At 37.5% G+C, this 9,202-nt stretch overlaps 1 long non-coding RNA gene across 1 annotated transcript in view; it reads right to left on the reverse strand.

The window, feature by feature from the left end:
• LOC107737071 (uncharacterized) overlaps nucleotides 1–9,202 on the reverse strand; it is a 15,799-nt gene that overhangs the window by 5,037 nt on the left and 1,560 nt on the right. Inside the window, exon 2 of the long non-coding RNA XR_001639760.1 lies at nucleotides 2,504–2,509. This is a non-coding gene — a long non-coding RNA (uncharacterized LOC107737071). The remainder of the gene's footprint in view (nucleotides 1–2,503; nucleotides 2,510–9,202) is intronic.

The following is a 9,202-nucleotide window of genomic DNA, read 5'->3' on the forward strand; positions in this document are numbered from 1 at the left end:
TTGTACGTTTAGATGCTGAAAATACGTCAGTATTGTACGTTTTAGTGCCTGTAAAAACGTAAGTAAATGTACGTTTTATAGAACCACATGTTACGTAAAATACATACGAATTATCATGAGATCACGTTGGTTATACAGAATTTTGCTCAGGTTCATCTGAAATGTAGGTCTGTGCCCAGCCTTGGCTGAATGTAAAATTGAGACAGTGCCATTGTTACATTCATACTTCCCTTTTCATCCTTACTAGCTCCCGAACAGTTGTAATATATCTTCTGCATTTGGCTAGTCATCTAAGTAGATATGTTTCTAAATAGGCTGTCTAGACATGGTGTGGTGGAGAATGAAGACAAGAGAGGGACAATAAAATGTCCAGGTGAGGCTTTTATTTAATGGAACGCACACTCTGCCATTGGTACTGAGTGATCATCACTGTTACCAGACCTTACAGAGATGGTCTGGCATCACAATAAACACATTTAAATGTGTCAAGGTTTTTAATAACCAACAGCCTGGCACAGGCGTACAATGTGGCACAGTACAGAATAACATATTTTTTAGTAATACATGCCATTAAAAGCATAGTGAAGCGTAACAGCACCACTTAGGATTAATGAGAATTTTATTCACACTTATTTTATGAGCAGATCCAATTTAATATGAACATAATAAATAATTTTATAAAATATAGATCAAAGAGTGTTTTTTGATTTGATTCATGTGTGCTTTGGCCTTAGCTTCATAAGCAGTTTTTCAATGTTTCCTCTCTTCACTTTTCTAAATACACTTATGTAAAGATTTTTTTAATGGATTTTAGGATGTTCTTCTAAAGTTTAACATTTTGTATTTATCTTTTGGATATTGGTCTCCGTGCAAATTACAGATTTTAGCTGCTCAATGCTTTTTAAGAGTCAGCTTGGTCCTGCTTGAACTTCCCCAATAAAAATTAATGTCTGTGCTCATTAATTTGTGCTTATATATGAATAAATTCAAATGACATAACTTCCTTGTTCTAACTAAAAAGATAATAGCAGTAAAAATCCAATTTTTGGAGAATGTCATTCTCAATAGACTTAATCAAAGGCAGTTTCTGACTTATAATATAAACTCACAACTGAAAGTTAAAAAGTCAGAATTGTGTAACAAAGTTGTAAATGAGTTATAATAAAGTTAGAATTGTGAAATACAAGCTTGCAATTGTAAGAAAATAGTCTCTTTTTTTCCTCAGAGTTGGACTTCATAACTAAGAAAAGAAGTCAGAATTGCAAGAGAAAAGGTCAGAACTGCGAGAAAAAAAAAATCTCAATTGCGAGCCCCACAATTATGAGTTTATATCTCACAGTTCTGAGGGGGAAACTTGCAATTGTGAGAAAAAAGTCAGAATTGTAAGATAAAACTCACAATTATCTTTTTTTAGGTTTTTATTCAGTGGCAGAAATGGGCTTCCATAAAGATATTTTGAAGAATGTTGGTTACCAAACAGATGCTGGTACCCATTGACTTCTATAGTGTTTTTTTCTTCTTCTTTCTTTCCATACTATGGAAGTCAGTGGCTACCATCAACTGTTTGGTTACCAACATTCTTAACAATAACATCTATTGTGTTCAACAAAACAAAGAAACTCATACAGGTTATAGTAGTGAGTTTTGTTAGAATATAGTTGTCACTGCTGTAAACTCCCATATAAAAATAAGATTATGTAAAAAAATAGATTATTTTCGTGCAGCCTGTAGGCCTCTCCCCATTGTAGTCCCCTGGGCTTCAGTCCATGCTTTAATACTACCCTGAATGTCTAAATCAAATCTGATCAAGCAATATGCATTTGTGCCCTCATGTTTAATAGGATGAGTGGAATTGCTATTCATACCTCAAAATTGCTATTCATACTTCAAAACAGGAAATTATCTTCCCATCTGAAATGTTTAGCTTGTTTTAGCAGCATACCAAAATCTATTTCTCTCACACTGAGCGAAGCAAAGAGTTACCTATACAGAAATGAAATGGCCATACCCTTCAAGACGTTTTAAACCTCTTTTGCTGTTCCGTAAAAGGTTTTCTGTGCAGAATGGAAAACCCATTACAGGATTAACTGTTTTTTTTTAAATCACACTGACCACTCGTTCTTGAGTAGTAGATTAATTCAGCTTGGCTGCCACTGAGTGGCATAGCTGGTGGAGAGTAACTGACTTTTAACCGGGGTTATTTTCTCAGAGTGGGGCAGTGGATGAGAAAATATTCAAAATGAGAAAAATGAGAATAAACAAATATAATGAAATATGAGAACAAACAGTGTGTGTTAAACAGTGTGAACTAATTTATCTAAAATAAGTGCCTCCCATAAGCACATGGAATGGATCAAACTGATGGAAATTGACTTTTTTTCATCAGAAATGAACTTGAAATGATTATCTGTGTGAACTGTTTTTAGTAAAGCGCTCTGTCGTTGAAAAGCACGCCGCCTTTGTGCCTACTACCATCATGAAACATACAGAGTTATTAAACAACATTAGACTCCTTTGACTTTCATTGAATGAATTTTAGCGCTCCACAGAAGAAAGTAAGTTCTACAGATTTAAAATGCCATGACCTGACATGAGTAAATGATGACAGAATTTGTATTTTTATATCATGCAAAATCGTATTTTTAGATGATACTGTAATTTATGGTGTTCCTTGGTTCTTCCCGAAGGACTTGTTAGTTAAAAATACTTGAGATATTTTAAGATTTTCTACCCTAGAAACATTTTTAAGGAAGTTTTGTGTATCTCAGTGAAATCTTTCTTTTTGGTCATGCCTTGCAAATGCCCCTATTTGTGGTGTCTCTGAAGATACATTTCTATGACATGTCCTCCTTAGATGCCAAGCATCCCTTGACACATACCACACACCACAAACAAATTTGGGCCACTCATTTCTTGTAGGCTGTGGGACCAAACACTGGAAGCTGTACCACTGCCAACCAGCTGTGGAACTTCAACACAGATAATGGCATGCGTTGGCTGGGGAGAGCAGGGGAAAGTGGGCCACAGTCAACCCTGGGCTATGCAAATCCATCCTCTGTTTTATTGTGACATCTAATCTCACCAAGGTAAAATGTTTCTCTTGTTTGCTGTCTTCCTCCTATTACCGTCTCCTTCTGTCTTTATGACTGGTATACAGCCAGACAGCCAGCCAGACATTTGACAGTAGAGCACTTTTTACCAGATTTTGGTTTACCTGCCTTTTCCTTCACTTCCTTCACTTTTCAGATCAAATCATTGATGAACTCAGGGTGTTGATGACTATCAGCTAAATGAACCATAAATTGGATGATACAAGAGTTAGCTATGTTCTCGAATTTGCACTCAAAGAGTGCTGATATCATCAGACAGTATGAGATAAACCTCTGGTATTAGTCTATATCTGATAACGCATACTTACCTTCTAGGGAAAAAACAGTATGTGAAAAGACTAGTATGTTCAAATTCACATTATTCATAAAACAGTATGCAAAAAGTACTCTCGGATGACTACTACTTCTGGCGAGATTCTAAATTGTGCATCTGATGGATACTTTACTATCCCATAAGGCCGTGGGAGAGGATTTGCAAATGGCAGCGAAGTAACGCAGCTGATGCTGTATAGGTCACATGACAATGACAACATGGTGAATGTCTGGAGTACATTAATGGTCAGGATTTTTCAACAATTCCTTCTGCAGGTTGCACTGATATGCCAGTAGGTGGCGACAATTGACTATTATAAGTGGTTCGCTGATTCATTCATTTAACATATTCTTTCCAGAAACAAAACAAGTATGAGCAAGTCATTGAATCATTTACTCAACCGGTTCATTCAAATTAATTCAGAAAAGAAACATCACTTTTTTTTGTTGTTGTTGCTCAGGGATGTGCAGCAGTTTATTCTGCTTTAATTCTTGCAATTCTGTGTCCAAAGTGTAAGTTACTTTTTTTGTTTGTTTGTTTGTTTATTCATCTGTTGTGTTGTTGCTCTGAATATCAGCATGCATGATTACCTGCATTTTCATGTCTGCAGCCGAATCAGAGCCGAGCATTCAACATGGAACTGTAAATGTTGTGTTCTGAGGATTGCTTCTTTCATTTGCAAAAATAGTGTGTTTTGTCATTTTTATGGCTTTTCTAAATACAAAAATTAGCAAAATGTAGTATTAACATATAGGCCCCCCATAATTGGCAATAGTAGTAGCAGTAATATCTTTATTTGTCCCTTCACAGGGCAATTTATGCAGCATCAACATAATTCACAAACAAACAATTTAATATAAGACATCACGACACAGCTACGAAACCATATACAGTAAATGAATGTATACACTGCCTCGTCAAAAAAAACAAAAAAAAGTTGCCATCTAGATTCAAGTAAGCAAATACGTAAGATTTGAATATTGAATCATTATTGCAGTGTTTAATATGTTTCTGGCATGTTGTATGTTTGGCAACAATTAATTTAACCCTAACTGATGCAATGTGTAGCTTTTTATTTCTCAAACAACCATTTCAGAAAACTCATCCATGTCTATATTCCAGGATGACAATGCGAAGATTCACCAGGCTCAAATTGTGAAAGATTGACCCCCACAGGTCGTGACCTTAACCCCACTGAAAGTCTTTGGATTGTGCTGGAATAGACTTTACACTGCCTGACCAAAAAAAAAAAAAAAAAAAAACAGTTGCACACTAATATTCCATTGGACTGCCTTTGTATTTGAAAAAAAATTTTGCATTTTTTGTGGCATTGTTTCGAAAAAAAGGTCATGCAACATCACAGCATTTATTTCCATCAAGAGTTGCATTAATCTTTGGCCAAGATCTTGTATTGACAATGGGAGAGTCAAACCACTCTGTAAAGTCAACTCCAGCACACACTAAAGAATTTCAATGGGGTTAAGCTCAGGAAACTGTGGTGGCCAATTCATACATGAAAATGATTCTTCATGCTCACTGAACCACTATTTCACAATTTGAGCCTGGTGAACTTGTCATTGTCATTCTGGAATACGTACATGTGTACGTTTTCCAACATGGTTGTTTGAGAAGTAAAAATGCAAATGAAAAAGCTCAGAGTTTTCTGCCACAATACACCTATAGGACTGCGCTCCAGACTGACTCTTTAGTAGCAACAGACCAGTGCTTTACCATACCAAGCACATTTCAAAGAGTGAGGGAAGGAAGACAAAGTGCAGAGAATTAGAGCGAGCTCATTCCCAGTCCATTGAAAGGTATAAAGGGGTCTCTGATGTTGTTACTGTTGCTGGTGCAAACATACTGCTGAACACTTCCCTGAAGTTTAACTGGATTACATATAAGTAAAACATAACTTTAATAATGAATAACTAATACCAAGTTTTAATATGTGTTAATGTGAGGATTTTTATATGAGCTAAACACAACACAAAGCCATAGAGTATTTATGTACTAGCAAATATGCTTATGCAACATGTATAGCAATGAAATGTAGAATTGTGTCCTTATTTTCTCTGTAGACCTATAGGCTATATATTTATATTTTAAATGACTTTATGTTGTTAGTCTTGAAGTTGAGTCCTCAGGTTATGCTTCAATCATACACTGACCAACCACAGCATTAAAACCACTGATAGGTGAAGTGAATAACATTTATTTTATCGTTACAGTAGCACCTGGCAAGAGGTGGAGTATGTTAGGCAGCAAATGAGCAGCCAGCTATTAAATTTATCACGTTGGAAGGACAATTGGTGAACCATTGTAAGGGTCATGGGTGCCCAAGACTCATTGATGCAAACTGGTCAGAGTGTTCGTGATGACCCCATCCAACGCTAAAAGCACCAAAAATGGGGATGTGAATGTCAAAACTGGACCATGGAGAAATGGTAGAAGGTTGCCTGGTCTGATGAATGGCCAGTTGTGTGTGCATCATTTACCTTGGGAGGAGATGGCCGGTGGAGGATGTGTTATGATCTGGATAATGTGCTGTGGTGAAACCTTGTGTCCGGGCTTTCATGTAGATGTTACTTTAGGGCCTTTCGCACCGCGGGAACCTTTTCATAGTACCAGAACTAATTGTGGAACTACCCACTTTTTGGCGTTTTCGCACCGCCGAAACTGGGTGCGATTTTAGTACCGGACTGCCTTTTTCGAGAACCAAATTAGCTCCTACTCCGGAGCAGGGTCTAACCAGCACAACTGGTACTAATCGCGACGCAAGTAGACATTGATTGGCCAAACGCATATGAAAACTTTTATCTATAATATAATTGACTAAGTATTGGCATGACATGGAATGAAGGTCATTTGATCAGCCACAACATTAAAACCACTGGCAGGTGAAGTGAATAACATTGATTATATTATATTGTTTCAGTGGCACCTGTCAAAGAGTGCAATATATTAGGCAGCGAGTGAACAGTCAGTTCTTGAATTTCATGTGTTGAAAGCAGGAAAATATGGGCAAGAGAAAAGGGACTTTGACAAGGGTCAAATAGTGATGGTTAGACGACTGGGTCAGAACATCTCCAAAACAAGTCTTTTGGGGTATTTCTGGTATATGCAATAGTTAGTACCTAGCAAAAGTGGTGCAAAGAAAGACAACCAGAGAACCGGCATCAGGGTCATTGGCTTCCAAGGCTCATTGATACACGTAAAGAGTGAAGGCTCGCCCATCTAGTCTGATCACACAGAAGAACTGCTGTAGTTCAAACTGCTAAAAGACTTAATGCTGTCAAAACATACAGTGCATCACAGTAAGCTGTGAAGTGTGCTGCGTAGCCACAGACCAGTCAGAGTGCCCATAATGAACCCTGTCTACCGCCGAAAGCACCAACAATGGGCACGTCAGAACTGGAAACCTTGAGTCCTGGCATTCATATGGACGTTATTTTGACACGTACCACCTACCTAAAGATTGTTGCAGACCACGTCATGGCAGTGGTGTTCCCTGATGGCAGTGGCCTATTTCAGCAGGATAATGCACACTGCCACACTTCAAAAAATGTTCAGGAATGGTTTGAGGAACATAACAAAGAGTTCAAGGGGTTGCCTTGGCCTCCAAATTCCCCATATATTAAAATTACTTTAAAAATCACCTTATCAAAGAATTTCCAGAGTGACCCTAAATCTCTGCACAGCCATTGCATTCATATAAAACACACAAGATCGAGTTGACATAAGAATTAAGCATCAAGCAAGGCAAGCAATTGCACAGATTATAATGCATTAACATAATGTAATAATGTAATACCTTGTCATCATCCAAATACATTTGAAAATAGCACTTATATGTCTGAAACAATTGTGCCATTATCACATTTATTTACCCTGCAGAATGTCTATTAAAACTTTGTAAACTTCCTCCCATGTGGGCAGCACAGTTTGCATTTGTTCATTACTGTAGTATCAGGCTGTAATCTCCATTGCCATTGTTTTCCCATTATAAAGTAGCATGCAGCATTCATAATGAAAGGTGCTATTTCTCTCATATATAGCTGACTGTCTCTTGAATCTCATCTTGATTAACAGAATTGAAGCCATTCAAAGACAATTGAGAGTCACTTATTGTTGTCATTAGTGTGGTGCAGACCAGTCTTACAACAATAATGGAGTCAGATGCACCAGTATAATACTGTAGTGCACAAAAACAAAAGGACAGTACTAATGTAATGAGTGCTGAGCACACTAAAAGAAAATGAAACTGAATATGTGTGAGCGAAAGTGAAACATCAGAAGGAAATGAAAATGTAACTTCTAAAACTAGCTTGTTACAATATTGTTACTCATTATAAATAAATTAATAATCACAGTATATTTCAGCTAATTGGATATTTTTTAGTTACACATATTGTTAGTTTTCATCCCTTTTAACAACACCATGAATTGGTTCATCTGATACACAGCATCAGAGCTGCTACATATTCAGAATAATAATATCAATGTGTAAGTTAAACGTTTTTATTTGTCATGTTCATGTGTCATAGTATTTGCTGACAATGAAGCTGTGATATAAATGTGCTGTTGCTTCAACATTTAGCATCTGGCATCTCTGGGGTATCTATGATTCAGTAGCATTTACCGTATCCACTTTGTTCTTGAGTTAGACAGCCCACACAGGAGAACAACTAGCTGCTGCCATCCAGAGTCTCTCATTTCTCTCATTTCTCTCACAGCAATGGAACTGGAGGCTGTGGTTTGAATGTGACATAGCTAAACAACAGCACCATGGGATATGGTGGACAACATTCTTGTTGTTTGCATTGTACCTGTAAAGAAACATGTTAAAATCAGCTGTATGACTCATTTGTGCCTCACAAAATGGTTCTGTATGTGGGCCGTGCTGAACTCCCACGCATACTCCACGAAGGCGAGATCTCTGTGGGCTAGGGCGATGAACCGAGCGGCTATTTCCATTGCCGCGGGGAGAAACAAACAGGGAACAAAAAACTATTCAAAAAATGGAAAACAAACAAGGGGAGAAGGGGCGCCATTTATTATTTTGGGTCCGGTATTCTGTCACGGTGCTACTGTGTTGGAGCGCGGAGCAAGGAGCGAGGAGATGTGGAGTACATCAAAAGGGAGATTTTAATGAAATCAAGGGAACCAGGAAAACACACGTAGCTGAGGAGGTAGACATCAACAGACATTCACAATATCGGACGAAGAAAATGGAACCACATACTGCTTAAATAATAAGGGAGCTAATGGGACACACCTGAGATCAATAAACTCAACGGGAAACATCTGAAAACACATTAAATAATCAGGACAGGAACAGCAAGACCAAATAAGGGCACAGAAATACAACATGGAGCACGTGGGGAACAAAACACAACACAAGACAGAAACAGTCTGTCTGACATAAAGATAATGTGTACCAAAAATCTTTGTCATATCTTTATGTTGACATACTTTACTAGCCTTTTGTTTTGGAGCTTTGATGCAGTTATCATCTTCTCAAGGTGCAAACAGGAAATAAACTGCTCTGGTCATGTGACAGTTTGCACTAATCATGTGAAACTGCACATATTTCATTGAGACCCTTTATTTTTTCCATATTTGCAGGAAGTGCACTAAAACATCAGTCAGTAAGGTTTTTAGAGCTTTATAAATGAAAACCTTTTTTACAGTCACTATTGTGACAGGTGGGATTAAACGGGTTAAATAAGCTTTCCATGGATGTATGGTTTGTTAGGATAGGACAATATTTGGCTGAGAT

Source organism: Sinocyclocheilus rhinocerous, unplaced genomic scaffold (genome assembly GCF_001515625.1).
Source record: "Sinocyclocheilus rhinocerous isolate Xijiao unplaced genomic scaffold, SAMN03320098_v1.1 scaffold884, whole genome shotgun sequence".
In the NCBI taxonomy this organism is placed as follows: domain Eukaryota; kingdom Metazoa; phylum Chordata; class Actinopteri; order Cypriniformes; family Cyprinidae; genus Sinocyclocheilus; species Sinocyclocheilus rhinocerous.